Source organism: Coturnix japonica, chromosome 2 (assembly GCF_001577835.2).
Source record: "Coturnix japonica isolate 7356 chromosome 2, Coturnix japonica 2.1, whole genome shotgun sequence".
Taxonomy (NCBI): domain Eukaryota; kingdom Metazoa; phylum Chordata; class Aves; order Galliformes; family Phasianidae; genus Coturnix; species Coturnix japonica.
In genome coordinates this window covers 18,001,002-18,020,110 of record NC_029517.1, presented here as the reverse complement: position 1 = coordinate 18,020,110, position 19,109 = coordinate 18,001,002, and the positions used below count along the sequence as shown (strand labels likewise).

At 40.7% G+C, this 19,109-nt stretch overlaps 1 protein-coding gene and 1 long non-coding RNA gene across 4 annotated transcripts in view; one reads left to right on the top strand and one right to left on the bottom strand.

Annotated features, from left to right (window-relative positions):
• The first annotated feature begins 621 nt into the window (after positions 1-621).
• LOC116653022 lies at positions 622-2,571 on the top strand. 2 transcript variants are annotated; one of them, XR_004306388.1, is made up of 4 exons: positions 622-741; positions 905-1,020; positions 1,618-1,665; positions 1,802-2,571. It is a non-coding gene; the product is annotated as an uncharacterized LOC116653022 (long non-coding RNA). The 2 variants fall into 2 exon arrangements; XR_004306387.1 differs by lacking the exon at positions 622-741 and having other exon boundaries at positions 750-1,020.
• Positions 2,572-7,351: 4,780 nt separating this feature from the next.
• ST8SIA6 (ST8 alpha-N-acetyl-neuraminide alpha-2,8-sialyltransferase 6) overlaps positions 7,352-19,109 on the bottom strand; it is a 51,190-nt gene continuing 39,432 nt past the window's right edge. For both annotated transcript variants that reach the window (XM_015853435.2, XM_015853434.2), the window contains one exon: positions 7,352-14,683. The gene's annotated coding sequence lies outside the window, so the exon portion shown is untranslated. The remainder of the gene's footprint in view (positions 14,684-19,109) is intronic.

The window sequence follows — 19,109 nt, the reverse complement described above, 5'->3', positions numbered from 1 at the left end:
ATTTGAACACAATTTTGGTCAAATTTAATAGTTCATCTCATTTTTCTTTTAATTGAGCTGTTTTGCAGGGGGTATTTTTTGTTTGCTTGTTTGCTTTTAAGAGGGTTTTCTGCAAGATAAGAGGCAGTGTTCAGTATTTAATATGGTATCAAAATGTCTCTTTCTGGCTTCTCAACTTTCAGCTTGATCAAAGTGGACTTCTAGGGCATTTTTCCTTCCTGGTTGGATATTTAATGTCAGTGCTTTCAGCTTCTCTGTCCTCATCACCACTAACCTTTCACTTTTCTCACAGAGTATAAATTACACATCTCTCTTTCCTTTGCAAGATATATTCTTAGCATTTCTCACCTTTTATCCGTAAGTGTCTAACCACCTTTTCCTTCATGCCGTGCAGCTCCAGTGGATATAACTGAACTTGAAGCTACTGCTTTGAACATTGTGTCACCCATTTTAGACATGAAAAAGGACTTTCAGATGAAAGCTTGTTAATTCTCTTCCCCAAATGTATAAGATGGACTATTAAGATACATGGCCTCTTTTCACACACCTTGTCTCAGGGTCCAGCACTTCAGGGCCTACCTACTAGAGTCCTTCCTGCCCACCATCTGCCTGGAACTCAGCTCTCTGAGGGGAATGTGGGAACTCTGGCTTTGAGCAAGGGGTGACTGGCCAAGATCCTTGTTTATGCCATCATAGGTTGGAACCTTTGACACCAGGAACGCAGCACTGACAACAATGCAGGTGGGTAACCTGGGGCCACTGTTGACCTATTGAGTCAGTGTAATCTCTCTCAAGTCCATAGATACACCTCTTTACTGGGCAAACTCCTGAAGGAGTGGGCAGTGATATCCCTGCTGAATGTGTAGTTACACACACTCTATGAAGATTTCATCCTTCCTCTCAGAGGTGGGTCTCTACATGAGGTTGCTTTGAAGGTCGCAGTGAGGTGGACCACATAAAGATGGTAAGTTTGGAGCATGGACTGGCACATTTTTGGGCCCCTTACTACAACAAAGACATGTAAGTAGAGAGAGGAAAAGAGATAATGGCCTTAAGTTGCACCAGAAGAGGTTTGGGTTGGGTAAAAGGAAAAAATTCTACTCAAAAGAGTGGTGAGGCACTGGAACAAGCTGCCCAGGGAGGCTGTGTAGTCACTGTCCCTGAATGTGTTCAAGAAAAGGGTAGATATGGCACTGAGGGACATGGTTTAGCAGTGTGGTGGTGATGAGCTGATGGTTGAATTAGATGATCGTAGAGGTCTTTTCCAAAATTAATGGTTCTGTGATCACGGTGTTCTGTGCTGCTGCCTTACACTCAGTACTGCAATCAGTAGAGCACCAAGCAGTGTATCAGTATCTCGGTCTGCATCACTTTGCCCAGGAAATGAAAAGCTTTCTGTAGCTCCACCAAAGCACACAAACAGTACACAACAGTAATATGGTTGCTTCAGAATATGCACTAGCTGCAGTATAAATAGAGAACATAAGGCTATATCTGGACACAAAAAGATGCATAAAAGCAGAAGGGAAACTGTCACAGTGCTATTGGTAGAAAGTAGTGGACTAACTCCTAGACTGAACACAAAGAACCAACTGTATTGGCTGTTTTTCTCTTGAGGAACATTAAAGGCTGAGGCTTTAATGAGAAGTCAGTCTTCCAAGGGAGGTAAAACTTCTACCTGATATTCCACATCATCAGACTCCAGTCAGAGAGACGCACTTCACTACTTTGCACTTTGAGATATGTTGCCATTAAGGTGAGGTATTATGTGGGTAAAAGCTAACATGAATAAATCCTGCAGGGTTTATTTGCTTGTGGTCTGAACTGAACCCTCTGAAGCTGTTAAGGGGATGAGAAGGAGACAGCAGCAATCTGAGCTGAGGAAGTAGAAGTGCCACAGGACTAAGAAAAGACTGGAATGAGCTTACATATAAATGGCTTGGAAAATCACTATTTTATATTAAGTTTATGCAAGAGACAAAGCAAAATATTTGGCTGGCTTTCCAGCTTTGTTCAATTTCCTTTCCGTGTACACAAAGAGATTTCAAGCAGAGGATTTGCTTTTCAGCACTCAGATATTATTTCCGTTCATCCAAGAAGCCCTTCCCCAAATGCACCATATATCACCAGGGACCTGCTCCACACTCCAAATGTTTTTTTCATGTAATAAATACTTGACATTTAGAAAAATGGCTTCAAAATTTACAGAGTGCAGTGCTCACAGTTTGAGATTACCCTCTAAACACCCTGAAGTGCCGGGCGCATAAATACATTTCTTTGCAAATAGATTCACATTTATTAGTTTTGCAAGTGTATTTTTGCTTCTTGGAGATGAATGACTGCTACAAAAAGAAACAGCTCTGGTTTAAATGAAATAGTAAGTGCAGGAGAAAGGCTGATCAAAAGTGTTTAATTCTCTCCTTGTTCTTCTGATTTGTTTTCTGTCTTTGTAATTCAAGTTTCATAATCATGGCACTATACATCTAAACCATTCAGTTGTGCTTTATATCATGGTCCAACAAAATGCAGATCAAGATGTGAAACAGCAACAATAAATGAACTGAAGTTTTAAGAGAGAAAGCAAGCCGTCTGTCTGCAGTTCATAGATAGATTTCATCATGTATAACAAAAATGAACCTTAAGATGGTAGTGTATTTACCCCTGTGGCATTACCAGGAGAGGACCAAACATCACTTTTCCCATCTTAAAGAGGGAATAGCATGGGATGAAGTGTTTGGCCACAGAGAAATCAAGAGATTGCTTAGTACTATCACTACATGGAAATTAAACAATCCTTACAAAGGTATCCTTCTCTCTGAACAGCAAAATCATACCTCATTTCCAAGGGTGTGTGTGGGAAGGAAAGAGAGAAAAGATTCCTGGTGGCCAGAAACTGCTTATCATCCCTTCTCACCAACAGGCCTGCAGATGGTGCCTGTATTGCAGAGGCTGGAGTACTGATGCAGTTGATGTCATAAAAGGACAGAACCTTAATGAGCAAGATGACCCTCTCTTCTATGTTATCTGTCAAAAAGTTAAATGTCTTGTCTGCGTTGGCTTTCTTGGAGGTATATCAGCACCGTGGTGGATGAGACAAAAGACTCATTTCCAAAAAGTTCACTGACAGCTGATGGGGGTCAGGTGCACTCAGACTTTTCAGAGGAGAGGTTCCATTGTCCAGTCTTTTCTTCAGCACAGGCTGACCCTTATCAGCTGCAAATACAAGTGTCCAGGGATCCTCAAGCATGTGCTCTGAGCCTACGAGCCAAAGGCTTCCAGCTCAGGAACTGCCTGTGTTTAGCCCGGTAGAGTCTAAGCCAGTAACCACGATGGCCATGCTGATTACAGGGTTTTGTTTTTGTTTTATTTGGAGGTGACAAAGCATTGTTTCTTGGCCAAATCAACATTTCAGTCAAACAAAAGTAGTTTGTCTTTTTTCTTCTGGCAGATGAAGTAATGTGGAGTGGATTGAGGATGGAGGTCCTTGTTAGCACAGTCAGCTTTTGCTGCTGCCTACCTCCTTCTCTGAGCATAGATAAGCGCAGATAGTCAGACTCAGGGAATACGGCACCCAAACAAGCTTCATGACAACCTCTTCATTAATGCTGTGCTACACTGAGAACTGGCACCCACCTACCACTGGTTTTGGTTCTCTGGGGAAGATCCAGCCCATGGCTCTCACAGCCCCTCAGATTCATTCAGTTTATGCCTTGCTAATTAATTTATTAAAGTGAAGCGATGACAATCCCTAAATGTATTACTTGCACTGCTAGGTTGCCAACTAAGCTAAAGCCAAAGTACAGTAAGATTAAACTACTTCTAATGTATCTATTCAGGGATGTATAACAGTTTAACTACACAAATTCAATACTGATTTCAACAGTGAACATTTAATGGAGAAAGCTTTTAAATTTTTATTAACTTCTCATGACTGTGAAAATTGTTTTAAAGATCAAAGAAATTAAGTTTACTATGTTTATTTTTGACAAAGGTCCTGATCAACTTGTTCTCATTATATGCTGTCTCTACTTAGCTACAAGGCAGGTAGTGACTCATTTTAGGTTTATATGTACCTACCCTTCACCAACCCTGTGGACCCTGGAGTGAGGCATCTGACTGCAGAAATTATGCCCAAGTTTTATAAACCTGTGAGTCTAGAGTATTAATTTATCACATCCCAGAGCTGATATCTAAAATAAGCCAGGTGAATTATGTTCCCCTTCTCTCCACAGACCGTGACCACAGTCACATGAAGATCACCTTTGGTGTCAAAATGCATCTGATGTGGTTCACTGCTAGACTATACAGCACCGAATTCCCATTCTGAACCACATCATCCTCTTCTCCTTTTCTTTTCCCCTGGTCTGAGGTCACTTTGCAGTGATCTTTCATCTCAGCTGATCTCTTGCTGTCTGGCTTTTGAAATTAATATCCTCAGCAAATCATTCAGCTCCTGCAGAGCACATACAACACAATCAGTATAATTACTCCACGTCACACCTCACTTGTCACTTCACTTTAATGCACTGCAAGTGAGATGAACTTGAAAAGTGCTCTAAGTTAATGTTCTCAGAGTTTCTAATTTAGACTCTTATAAAAGATGTTAAATATATTCAGAAAAAGAGATTTCATCCTAGAAATTATTATCCATGTTACAGAACAGCGAGCAGGGCCAAGAGAGTTCAGAGCTCTGTAATTAAGGCACTGTTAAAAACCATTCAATGCAGACATGAGAACTGTTGGACAGAAACAATGGGACTTGTCTGAAAAGAGTAGGAGTTTGTGATGTAGAAATTTACATACCAAGTACTTACTCTGGCTATGAAATAGCATCTGGTTATTATGGAGCATAGAGTTTAGCACACAAGTTGTCCTACCTTGAAAGGGGGACTGCAGTTGGTGAGACAAATCTGAGGCTGTTTTTGTCTACTGCCTCATTTGGCTTTATGGCAAAGTGAAGTGCCCAAAGACAGCCAGTCAACCTGTGTCACCGATGCTAGATCTGCCTCCTGCAGCTGCCACCTGGAACTTAAGTGTTTGGCTCTTTGAAAGGAAGTTATTCTATGCTAGCGTTTGATGAACAGCAGAGTATTTATCATTAAAGTACCATAATCTCCCATTGTAGGTCATTACCCATGTCACTTAATAATGATCCTTCTTCTTTCTTTCATCACATTTCTCCATGATGTGTCATGCATGAACATATCCAAAGGATATTAAATCTGGTCTCTCTTACTTCTGTTCCAGTGCCTCAGAGAATACTTTTGCTTTCTCTGCAACCAGCTCTGAATCCTTTTCTGACAACTCTGGAATTTGGAAGACTGGAATCGATGCATTTAAAATCCAGCTAGGATAAGACTCCTTTGTTCCCCTTTTATATCATAACCCAGCTTTAGGATGTTTACCAGGGCATCATACATCCAGCCCAGCTCCTTCCTCTCCTACAGGTGATTCACATCTGCAGTTTCTGCCTTTCTGGAGGGAGCTTTAAGCACCCAGCTGCTGGACTTTGCAGGCAGGAGTCATTGACAGCCCTCAGGCAGAGGCTGGGACTAAGCACTGTTTGATGGCAGAGAAAGCAGGGGGCTGCCTCCCCCACAAACAGCAGATTCTGCATAATGTATACTTATTTGTTCATTGTGAAGCTCGAATTGAAGGGCCATTAGTGAGCGTTTTTTCTCTGGTAAAACTCCATACATAGTAAAAGAGCAATTTTATTTCTTACAAAGAAGATTAAAAGCTGAACAAAAGAACTAATGCCGTTGCAGGTTTAGAGTTACAGAAGCAGCATTGCTTTTACAATTCAGTCCAATTATTTTTGCCCCTAAAGTCTCCCAAAATGCCTAATAAAGTAATTTAGAAGATGAAAGTTTTTCCATTTCTAATACTTATATCTTTTTCACAGCACATCCAGTATTTCTTCCTCCAATAACAGCAGCGGGATGTGACCTTCTGGACTAATTCAGCTTTGATGCTCTGTGCTACAGAAAATAGGCAACAGCTTAAATATGGTCCTTGCTGTGCTTTCTCTTTTTTCACTTACATGATAAAGGAATTTCATCTGCATTTGTATACTTAAGAGCTATGGCTTTCATAACAGCATCTCCATTTATCAGATGGTTCCATCTATCAGGCCCTGCAGTCTGTGAGACCCTACCACTCCCACATGCTATGAATTGGCTCTGGACACAGAGTGAGGATGGCAGACACTTCATGTAGGATGCAAGAGATGAGCTAAAACTTGTATATGAATCTCAAATCCCGGGCAGATTCAGACAGTAGAGCAAGGGATCCTGCAGAGGAAGCTCTCCTGGCTCTCTTTTTAAAATGCTGATAGTCTTCAGCCCATATGAGTATTTTTGCAGTTGAGGGCCGTGGTATGGCCATGACTTTCATTGTGTGGACTGGGTTTTAGCCATTTTCATCTCCTGGACTAAACCAATGACTGTAAGTGTCATTATGTTGCAGCATATTCACATGTCAGTTTTTACCTGATAAAATTTGGAGGGTGGAGGAAAACGTAGCCTGGTTTTGGCCAATTCCAGCAAGACTCCTTGTTTTTGTTCATCTACGGAAGACCGACACACTGCGGGAAGGGGAGAGGTGAGAGCCGCCTAGATCTTCACCTTTGGGCAGAAGCCACTTGGTGGTCTGTGACATCCAGTAAAATCTTTCAGTTCTAATCCTCTCTTCTGGCTGTAATAAAATTTGGCAATTACAGTTCAGTCCCTAGAGGGCCCTAAAGGATAACAGTCCACATCACAAAACAGCTGTATGTATATATTTGCCTTGAGTTGACGAGACAGTCAGCTTCTATTTGGAGAACTCACAGTAAGCAGCACAGAAGCTCTATGGCCTTATTATGCCTTGAAGGAAAAAGTAACTGCAGTGAAGGAAAAGACTTTCTTCTGAAATTCATACATTCGAAATTCACTCACTACAGGTATCTGTGTATGTACTCTATAAGCAAAACCCTGATGTCTACAAGATACGTGTCTACTAGGTGTGTATTTGTGATCAGTGCTTTCTATGAAAATCTTTTACATCAGTGGTTTTAACATTTCCAGTTAATCACATTTCAAAGTGTTCAGTATCTTTTAAGGACATTGTTCCAAACTGATAGCTAATTTCAGAGAAATACTGTAATTTTTTTCCTTGTTTAGTTCTTTCTCTCGTTTGCTTTTTCTTCAATTCATTTGCTGAAGTAAAAATACATAAGTAAGTAAACAAATAATTTCCAGGCATTAGAAGTAACAAAAGAAAATGGTTAATTGTGCTGCCATACAGGAACAGAAAAGACTGAAGCTATTATTAAGACTCGGGAATTCAAAAGGGAAAAATAAAATCACAATTATGCCCAATAAGTCTTTATTTCCAAACAGAAACTGCAAAAATATTCTATTACAGAGCAAATAACAAGTGCAGAATTCCAAGTATGCATTATACCAGTGAAACCATTGCCTCTGTGACAACCAAAAAATCATTAGGCACTTAAAACATGAAAACAAAGCATAACATAACCCAGCTAACAGATGTCTCAACAATACAACTTCATCTTGGTTTTCTGTAATAAAAGCACACACACGTTTGAGGGGCTTCCCATGCCTCCTCCTAAATCCCGCGTAGAGACACTTCTATGTTAGGCTGCACTCACGCTACTCATGTGCAAACAGACAATATCAAGTTCACATCTGAAAACATAAATAAATTCAGGACTGAGAGAATTGTAGAGGTCCTGTTTGGGAACAGCAGCAGCAGAGCCTGTGCCAGCAGCTCTACACAGTTTGGTGCTTGAGGAAATCTATGATAGCAGCTCCAGGGGTGGGTAAGCTCTGCTTGGACAATGGCATTGAAGAGATTGGAACAGAAAAGAATGCAAACAGTGCACCTTTTGAGAGACAACGAAACCTCTGGGAGGAAAAACAAACAAACAAACAACAAAAAAGCAGCTACTATGGAAATAATTACATTTTGACACAGCTCTGGAAAAGAAGAAAACATGCACTTGGCATCCCTTAGCAGTAGTTCCATGTAGAACCTCGCCATTTACCAGTCTCCTTGCTTGTATTTCTTGACCTAAACCAGAAGCAGAGCTGTTCTGTTAGCTCTGCCTTAGGAAAGCAAATCTACGAAAGCCTGTCCAAAAGATTAATGAAAATACCCTTCTAGAAATCAGTCAGATACCCCCACAAATGACTTTGGGTTGCATTATTGTTATTTTAGGGGTGCATTAGGAAAAGTACAGCCAAGAAGTTGAGGGAGTTGATCCCTCTCTACTCAGCCCCAGAGGAGGGACACATGGAGTGCTGTGTCCAGTGCTGGGCCTGCAGTACAGAGACATGGAGCTACTGGAGAGCAAAGAGCTACAAGGATGAGTAGGAGACTGCAGCACCTCTCAGGAAGAAAAGCTGGGCCTGTTTAGTCTGAAGAGAAGGGGATCTTATCTAAACTTATAAATATCTTAAGGGACGGTGTCAAGAGGATGGGACCAGACTTCAATGGTACCCAGAGACAGGGCAAGAGGCTGGAGGCACAAACTGAAATACTGCAAATTCCAAGTGAATATGAGGAAAAATTCTGTACTGTGAGGGTACAGAGCACTGGAACGCATTGCTAGGCGGGATTGTGCAGTCTTCTTCTCTGGAGATATTCAAAACCTGCCTGGATGTGATAACGTGTAACGTGTTCAAGATGTCCCTGCTTGAGAAGGGGGCTTGGACCAGGTGATCTCCAAGGTCCCTTCCACCCTCAGCCATTCTGTGTGTGATCATATAACTTTCCCTCCATCTAACTCTGGTAGAATAAAATACAGTGAATATTTTAAAATAAATTTAATTTAATACTGAAAGAAAAGAGCATTAAGAATATTAACATAAAGAATACATCCAAAGCTACTGTATAAAATATGCATATAAAACACAGAAAATTCTGCTACTGCATTTCAGTTTCACAAGAACTTAGGGATGATTCTGTACCTAAGCACTACCAATATATACAATAAAAAGTAGAAAGGTTTTGTTAGGGAAACAACTCACAGCTGAGCCAAGAGCTGAAAAACCTATCAGGATGTTGACCTGCTGTGACAAAACCTCCCTTGTCAGGGACTAAAGCAAATACTGAAGAACTAAAAATCCATAATCTTGTCTTAGACTAGAATACCCTGTCCCAGCCATTAGCGTTATTCATTCTGATGCCCTCTTGCCACGGTACCATGAATTAATGGTGCAATCATTAAAATACTTCCATCACTCAGGTTTCTGAGTTGTCTCCCTCAGTGGAAAGCAGCAAGAATAAGAAGCCACAAGACAAAACAGCATCAGGTGCTGCAACTTATGTGGCATATTATACTGCTAAATCTACCTCAGAATTTAGCAAAAGGCTAAATTATTGATTATTTGATGGCAGTGCAAAAATGTCATTCCTTCCTGTATTCAACAAGGAATAAAAGAAGTTCTGGTATCTGCAATAGAGAAGCACTGTCAGAGTGTTTTCACCCTTAAGTCAGTATGTGCCAACGCTGGCCACTGAAGGGCAGTTACTACTCACACACACAGGGATGTTAGCTCAGTAAATTGTCAAACATCACAGTAATAAGTATAATTAATGCATGGCTCCTTGGTCTATAGCAAATTCAGACTGACGTAATGCTAATGGTTTAAGCCTTTGTCATATTGCTTGTATTTGCTTGACATGAAGAATGTGCAGAGACCACTGCCCAGTTGGACTGGTGCACGGCCAACCAGTAACAAGGGGCAGCTGCATTGTGACTTGACGGAAGAGACTACTAAATAACAGTAATAGTGCCTTTGTTTAGTGGTATGCAGCACATCTTTTTCATGCTCTGCTTGGCCATTATTATAATTTACAGCCAATTAAGAAACACTTAATATGAGCCTGATGGAAATCTGGAACAAAGCTTAATAAATATAAATTCCCCACTCATTGTAGCTGAAAGCCTCAAATGATTTCTCCAGATAATCCCAAGAGATCAGCAGCCTTTAAAACTCTGAAATTCAGAATGACTTCCCTCCCTAAAATGATACAATCTGAAATCAAGACAGACAACCTTTATGGAGTAAAAACAGGACTTTGTTGCTATTCTTGGCTAGCAGACCTGGAGAGGAGAAAGACCAGCTGCTGATACACTGTGAGATAGAGGATTACCTGACTGTGAATATTTGCAGTTAAGATATATTTAAGCAGCAAGTGCATGTGTAAAAAGTTTACTGCTTCCAAGGAATACAGCACACAAGTGACTAATAAGCTGCTTCAACTAAAGCTGATTCAGAATAAAGCACTTAACAGGATAGTCCTTGGGCCTGATATTGTACATATCTGCGCACAGAAGTAGACATGGGCTTTATAGACCTGAGAGCCCCCAGAGGCACAGCTGGGTGCATCTTCAGGCTCTCGCTCCACAGGTTTGTCACAGGAGAGTATAGTATTTCCAGCCAAAGTTCTTCATTACTGATCATACTAATGGTGGGTGACCACTCTGTGCTGCTGTCCTGCCCCACAGGAGTCCATCATCCCCAGCAGCAGCACCTCCCAGCTTGGCTGAGGCTTCAGGGGACTGCTGGGCCTACTCAAGAGCCGTCTGGCACCAAAAGGGCCCTGTTGTGTTCCCCTCCTTTGCTTTGACTCTGAGATTCCCATGGCTCTGCTGGCATGAGCCAGTTGTCTTTGTTGCCAGGTTAAGTTTTGCCAGCTTGAAGTGCCAAAACAGCACAGTGCACAACCAAGCCAGTGCCAGAGATCACATGGAGGAAAGGCTGAAGCGTGAGAAGTGGACTGGGCAGCACAGCCAGCCATCACTGCTTGAATTGCCATGAAGCTACAGCCCAGATTTTAGCAGCTCAGGTCAGGCAAGGTGAATATCCCACCATGCTGCCTTCTCTGAGACTGAAAACAATGCAATCTTAAGTGCATTTCAGTATGGTGTGTGCATAGTAACTTTTGATTCCTGGACATACAGACTCACTGCAGACACCACACAGAACTACATAACGTTCCCCTGAGGGAGACGAAGTAACCAGCTCCTGGCAGCACAGGATCCACACAACACTATTGATTTGAAGGAGAAAAAGGAGTAAAAGCAGACAAGCAGGCTGTATCCCAAGGATGCTGCGAGCTAGTCATGTGCAAGGACATTGTCAGCCTCTGTGAAGGTACACTGGAAATATTATCACGTTGTCCGTGCTTCTATCTTTAGAAAACTATTTAATCTCTGTATTCAGTCCACAGTGTGTGACAGCACTGGAGGCCCACAAACCTGAGAAATGATTATTCCTCAAATGGAGGAGAGAAGCTGGAAAGCCCTTCCTAACCTTTGGTCAAGAGCCCTTAATCAAAACCGCTCTTGGCTCATTCTTGCAAAAATGTCATAAACATTCCCAGCCAGGTACAAACCCTATTTATTCATCATTAACCTGGCACAGATGTAAAATAAATGAGAAATAATTTGTTCAGCTGTCAGAGAAAACATCTTTCACTGCAGCGCCTGGGATTCAGCAAGTCTTGATTAATCTAACTGGACCCTGTCACACAGAGACGCTGCTGTTAGCTTGCCTGGCCTGTGCACAAATTAACAAGAAGTAGCCATCAAGCACACAGCAGCAACTGCTGTAATAAAACCAAGTAAAAGATCTGCACTCCTCTGATGGGAAGTGGATGAGATGAACATCACATAATAGCTTCGTGTCTGGAGCAAGGCCCAAGAAAGCTACATTAAAAACACACTCTGTGCTCCACATAAATCTCTGTCTGCTCAGAGAGCAGAAAGGAGCACACATTCAGGTCACTGGTAAGTTTAAACTTTGCTGAAAGTACGAAAAAATCGAGGTGTCTGTCCATGTCACAGAACCTTGTTTGCTCTCATTTGTGATTTATTAAATCCAAGGCTATTCAGATTGGTCAGGGAGCTACTGCAGCTGCCTAGTTGCAACCACAACATCCACATTACTAAAGTAAAGCTCCAGCAGGTGCTTATTACAGCATGAAAATTTCAGCATTTCAGAATGGAGCTCTTGCCTGGACATAAAGTCTACTCTGATTTATGTGGCAAGGAATATTCTGAAGCACAGAGGACAGCTGTATGGCTGCATTAGCAAACCCTCCTTGTCTGCAAACAGAACAGTAGTTCTGACTCTGAAACTCCTTAATGCTCTACTGCACATGTGGCACTGATATCTCCCTGGGCTGAGCTCAAGATGATGGAGCCAGCCAAGACAGAGGAAAATCGACACTTTTGGGAAGGAATGAAAAAAAAAATCTGTGAAGTCTTCTGAAATAAAGAACCACAGGCTGTACAGAACACAAAACAACAAGGAGGAATTGCTACATGGCTGAGATCACCTCTTTGCATGACACGAAGCAGGAACAAGCTACAGTCTTCACCTGAGTACAGGTGTTTTGTCTCCTGGATGAAATATGAGGTGGTTCTCAGTCCCAGTTGTTTTTATCACTCAAAGTACAAGTATACCACTTTTCACAGCTTCGTTACACTCAGGTACAGTCTACATGAGTGATTTATGGCATAGAAGAGCTCTTCTTGCAGTAAACTTATCTTCTATGTGCAATTAGGGACTGGCAGCAGGCAATCAGCCACCACACTCATAACGTGGATGCGAGGTCTTAGAGCAGCAAGCTCTGTACGAGTGGCAGATGCCTGTGGCCAGAAACTGGCACAAATTCCACTGCTAGTGAGGACAAAACATGGATGTGTGGTGCTGGAACCAGAACAGTCTCAGTGAATCAAGCCCTTGTGTTCACCTCTTTCAGCCACCAGCTGGTAAGGCAGCTGTGTCCATCAGCTCAATTATGACATCTTTGCTTCTCTTAAAAGCCCTACTGACATTCAGTGGTCCACTTGTGTATCGGTGGCGTCATTCAACACCTCAAAGGACTATCTATTTCTTTAAAACCTTATTTTGCGAAAAAATGAACTTGGTGCTGATGTATGTAGCTGAGTTTAGGGCCACTTTGGGGTCGGAGTAGTGAGATTCTGATATTATCTTGGAAATGGATCAAAACCCTGAACATTTCTCAGCTAACAGACTGATGACATGATAATGACTGATTCAAACGTTTCTAGGATTATTTATGTGATTATAAAACTGCTGCAAGTTAAGCTTTCAAATATTACAGCAACATAGAAATGCTCTTATATCAGTCTAAAAGTATATTTTATAAGGTTCAATACATTTAAGTAGGTTTTCTGGGTGTTTGGTTTGCTTTTATTTCTTGCAGAAATAATCCTCAATGAGTGGAATACTGAATGCTCTGTAAACTATCAGTTGATTGGGGATTTAGTGCTACTGTAGTAAGATGAGTTTTAGAAAGGGAAAACCTGATAGTATCTGACTAAAAGGAGAAAAAGAACATTCTATCATTGAATTGATCATTCAGTAGACTCAAAAAAAAAAAAAAAAAAAAGCCTCTTGCAACAGAAACTGGTTACAACAATTCTTCTTTCTGCAGTAAAAAAGTATAAGCATTAATATACCAGCAGCCACAGCTAGAAGAACAAGTGCCTGTAGCTCCCATTATTGTTAATGTGAATCTTTATTTCACTTGTGCTCATTGCAGAATGTCGCTCCACTGAACCATATGGAAACTTTTAGCACAAGAACTGCATGGGGTTTTAATTAAGTGACTGTAGTTTTCTTTCTCACATGCTCCAGTATAGGAGAAGAGTTTGGGGTCTAAAAGAAACCTTCTAACAATGCTCAGTGCAGTTTCTTTATCAGTAGTCACATAGGGAAAGGGGTTATGCTAGGTGAAAAAGAAACAAAAACTGCTAGGGCTGGTATAGATTATTTTTTCTAGTGAATAGATCATCACGTATGTCAGCACGGATATGGATTTGGGATTGCAGGAATGTGTGCAAAGTCATGCCCTATCAGGACTCCGGAGAATGCAGCATGAAACCGAGCTGATTGTCCTCATTTGGAGCTGAACTGGACCTTAGGCAGGAATACAAGCAAGAAGAGGGGTTTAAAAATAATTATAGAGCTCTGGTTCCTCAAACACTTCTTCACAAAATTAACATAATTCACAGGAGTGATCCTATTACATCCACAGCGTTATTCACTGGCCACAAAATTAAAGCATGTGAACTACTTGACTATCTCTAACCTGAGGGATTTGTTTTCATCTGTGCACCCTGGAACAAACTAAGAATGCCTTAGCTCTCCATTGATAACTCCACTGTAGCTCTTCTCATCACCTTTCTCATGGAGACAAACACTTGTGTTTACAGGACCAGCTTCTTCATTGAAAGCATTCATTACCAACTTGGGCAGCTCCCATACAGCGTCTATTGCCCGTGTTCCATGATACTGATTAAACCAGAGACCTTACATCAAAATAATTTAATGATACTTCAAGAAGAAAAACATCACGAATGTCATATATTGCCACCATCCTGAGATTGTGCTTTGCTACAATTAAAACCACAGTCAGAAAATTGAGAATTTACACATCATTTTGTATTAAAAAAAACCGAATACTTAGGAATCAGGAATGTAGCAGTCAGTGTGTGAAAAATCCCTTCCTTTTCTCCCCTAATTTAAAATATTTATCTATTGTAATAATGCAGTTTAATGCTCACAAAATCACATCAGATCAAATCCAACATCGAGGTGCTAAGATAAACGCAAATTGTCTCCTTTGGATCATCACCCTGGAATTAAAACAATAAAACATGTTACTGATATTATTAGTCCAGTAGGAAAATAACTTTCTATATTCAAAACCATCCAATATGTATTATATATAATATATATAATATATGTATTTCACCTTATATGTATTTCACCTTCTGCATGTGCTTTTTCAGCTTTATTACAAACTGGAGGTTGCTGACATTCATTACATTGGCTCACAAAAGTCTCCTGGCTAAGCTGGGCTGCCAGTGCCCAGTCTAGCTCAGGCATCTGCTCATTCTAAAGGAGGAGTGCTTCTATTCAGCACCTCACCTGCACCGCCCTCTGCAGCCTTCTAAACCGAACAGGACTGGGCGCAGCCACATCCGCTGCTCATCTGAACATGGGTAACTTTTAAATGATATTATCTTAATCATATTTTGAAACAGCTAGAGAATGAATTTATTCTGTTTGTCCAACAGGCTATTTCTGCTGCTGTAAAACAAAATAAAACCCTCCTAAATCTGTACAGATTTCTATTTTTTTTCCCCATTTGATTTAACATCTAATGCAAATTCTAATCTGATTTAATCTATTTTTTTCCTTCTAATCTGGTGGCGTTTAAATAAACAGAAGCAACTTATCTCCACTTGTTTCCTTACTGTCATTATTCTTAATGCACTTAGCTCAGCGGCTGAACACACAAAGTGCAGACTTCAAAGCCATGTGGCATGGGTACTAATGCAGAAGACCTTTCTTCTAATGCTGAACACATCTAATAATTTGATGCCGGTTAATATTTGGGGAGGCTGAAATTCAGCTGCCTGGCAGGGATTCAGATGTGTCTTCATTTCAAAATGTGATATTTTCCTCATTAGAAGTAAATTGGGATGTAGCTCACGTGTCTCCAGCTACATTACACCACTGCAAGGACAGAAGAATTCCAATCGAATTTAACCTCATATTGGTGTCCTACAGTTATAAATAGGCTATTTATAACAATTATAAATAGATTCTTTATAACAGTATTTATAACTGATTTGCATTTCCAGGAACTTCTAATATTAAGAAAATACATGCTGGCAGGGTGGTACAACCAGCTATGTTTGATGAGAAGAGGATCATGAGCAAGGAGGCAGGCAGCCACCTGCTTTGCATGATGCTGCCCTGTTAGCTCCACCCCAACTGAAGGCTGCACAGCTTCTTTCTCTGTCACAAATAGATGGCCTTTCTTCATCTGCATGCAATTAAAAGCCCAGACCCGGCTGTTACTTTCCAGGTAGCACACACTTCCACTTGGGCAGCAGAGCCTTTGACTTTTCTCTCCAGCCACCAGCATTTTCCCTGCTCAGCGTCTCCTCCTGAAGCACCTTCTGCCCAGACGATTGAGCACAATTCCCTGCCCCAGGCTCAGGGAATCTCAGTTCCATTCTTATTTACTGTGTTTTTTTTCTGCTGACTGACTCCTCTGAGCAGCTGCTTAACGCTGCTGTGCTGTATGTCAAAGCAACACATACTCATCTTCCCCACTGTCTCTTTCCAGCAAGCAGAAAACCTGATGGTTTCTTGGTCAGATATCATTTGCATTTTAACCAGGCTTCTGAGCCATCAGTTTTTTGCCAGCCTGATTAATTTATCATCTGACATTTTTTCTAATCAGATTTTTCTCTCTATTTTTAAACAGGATTCAGGCCATTTCCCCTCCCTGAGTCCATGTTTACTTGAAGCGAATGACATGCCTTTCAGGCTTATCAGGTTAAAGCAATGAACAAACAAGACTTCTTCCTTCAGCTGCAGGGCCATAACAAAAAATGATTCTGTAATTTAATACAAAATAATAAAGATCATTATTTTAATTACATTTTGAGGTTTTGCTGATGTCCCATTTCCCATCTTACAATCTGTGATGGGTATGCATCTACTTTAGAATAGATATGCATTTCTGCTGAGCACAATCTTAACAGCGCAGGAGTGCATATCAAGGTTGATGGAGTTTTACACATTGTTCCAAACCAGTTCTAAAGGACTCTCACACCCGACAGTCCTTTCTATCCAACACCTCTGCAATGGTAAGAATGGAAAGCAATTCTGCAGAAAATATTCATTGAAATGCAGGAATGTTCTCTCTGTGGTATTTCAGCATCTGCTACCTGCTTGCAACACAGCACTTCTTATTCATTCACTTCTTATTTACAGCAGCAGGCTTGTGTCCCACTAAAGTGTGAGGGAAACTCTGCCTGAGAGTTTTGTGGATGCAGAGTGGTAAAAGGAAGCTTCAGCTACACCCACTAACAGGGAATAGTGGGAGCAAGAATAACATTTAAGAGAAATTGAAAAGAGAAATGAGATTGTTCAATTCTTTGAAAAAGTCATCTTCTGCAAAATATACTCATTATAGGATTTCAATTATCTCTTATATTTGATAACAGTAGCAGAGCGATAGCTCACATCGAAAGCATTTCATTTCTTTTTATTAAAGGACTAACTTTTCTCTTTGTAAATAGAAGCTTTTAACTCGGTGGAGAAAAATCTCCAGGCAGCACAAGTTCTACAACTTCTCCTTCTGGTTGCTTTTTCCTTTACAGCTCATTTTGTAAATCTGACCACAAAAGTCGTTTTCAGTCTGCAAAGCATGGAGAGCATTTAATTAACCCATACAGATGCTTAAACTTTTTTGTGACTTCTATCTGCTTCTCTGGATGAAAAATTCATAAGGAGCTGCCTTTCATTTTCCTATTTCGTGTAGTTACTACAATTAAAATTACATGGAATGTCTCCAGTGATTTATATTTCAGAAGGGATAAATACAATGGCAACTTCAGGATATAAACAGCTTGGCCACTAAGAAAAATACATTATGTATTTCTTAACCTTTCCAATATGTTGCAGCCTTTTTCAAGCAGAAAAGCTTACCTTAGCCACATGAAATTACATACACGTACATTACCTTTAAAATAATCTACCATGGACTAGGGACAAGAACGGGCTCACCAGATAGGCTGGAAGGGACTGAGAAACTATTTTATTTTCATGCTAACAATGCATGAAAGCAGTTTATTTTTCTATTTCTTCAAATAAACTTGCGCCATAAAAAGGTTCTGCCTTTTTTGTTATTAACAATCAGCGAGTTTAAAACTTAGCGGTCCCTGACCACAAACCAACTGCGAATGTATCTTTGAAGGCATGTCTTCTAAATAGCATCAAAAGGTACTTTCAAATGTATTTCATAACTGAGCCATATAAAAAAAAAAGCCTTTAGCTTTCAAACTTTCTGACTTGAGCAAGCTGATGCTATTTTAACTTACTTAAATAGAAATACAGTAGTAAGATTACATCAGTCCAATTAAAGCCCACTGCATGTGGTGGTTCTACTGTATAGTTCACTTACTGTTATATTAACTTGAACCCTCTGGGAAAACAGAGTTGAAAGGCAAATCTGACAGCAGTATTCTGAGCCGGGGAATTTCTGAGTTAGCTTAGAAAATGAAGAAGTACAGGTGCAGAAACAAGCTACCCAGGGCAGTGGTCATGGCCCCACGCCTGCTGGAGTTCAAGAAGCTTTTGGACAATGCTCCTAGACATTGGGTTTGCATTTTTGGTGGTCCTGTGTAGAGCCACAAATTTGAATCAGTGACACCTGTGGGTCCCTTCCCTTGAGACATTCTATGGTTCTGTTCTAAGTATCTATACAAATAGGGAAAATCAAGATTGAAAACACGCAGACAAGTGTTTTCAAAGTCATCTGTAATCTGTACATGGTAAAATGGTTCAAGGTCAAGGGCCAGACTGTTTGCTGCATTTCTTTAAGGCAGTGCACAGAAGGCACAGGACCAAGAGGGATGGAACAGTTTGAAAGAACAGAGAGGGTATGACACTTCATCCCGTATTCGTAACTCCCAGATTCTGGGCTGCCTCAAGGCAAAATGCTCAGTAAGATCTGCTGTAGTGTATGGCAGCTTCTTCACTGCTGTCCACAAGCTGCTCTCCAGCCCAGGGCTGAGACAGAATACCGCTCCAAACATGTATTTCCCTAGTAAGAGGGAATAAGATTGTATACACGCTAGTCCAACACAGAGCCAACTTAATCCTTACTTTAGCCTGTATATACACTTAGAAATACTATGTCAGGATTAGTTGTCTTCTCTCATAGATTATAGTGCATGACTGCTCTAAATACAGTGATGCACAAAGGAGGTTGGTTCAAACCAAACACAGTTTGGAGGAAACGTTTATCTGAGATGGGGACACTACCGACTGACTGTGAATTGCAGTGATAATGCGTGTTTAGCTATCCTCCCATCTAAAGTTCACACTTAGGAAGCATTTCTCAGCTATGCAGTACATTATATATATTATCCAATATTTCTCTTTTTTTTACGAACACAACCTTTATTGATTGAAAGGTAGAAATGTCTCCTTAAGGAAGAGTACAAAACTGATTGCAAAACCATTTTCATTTGACAC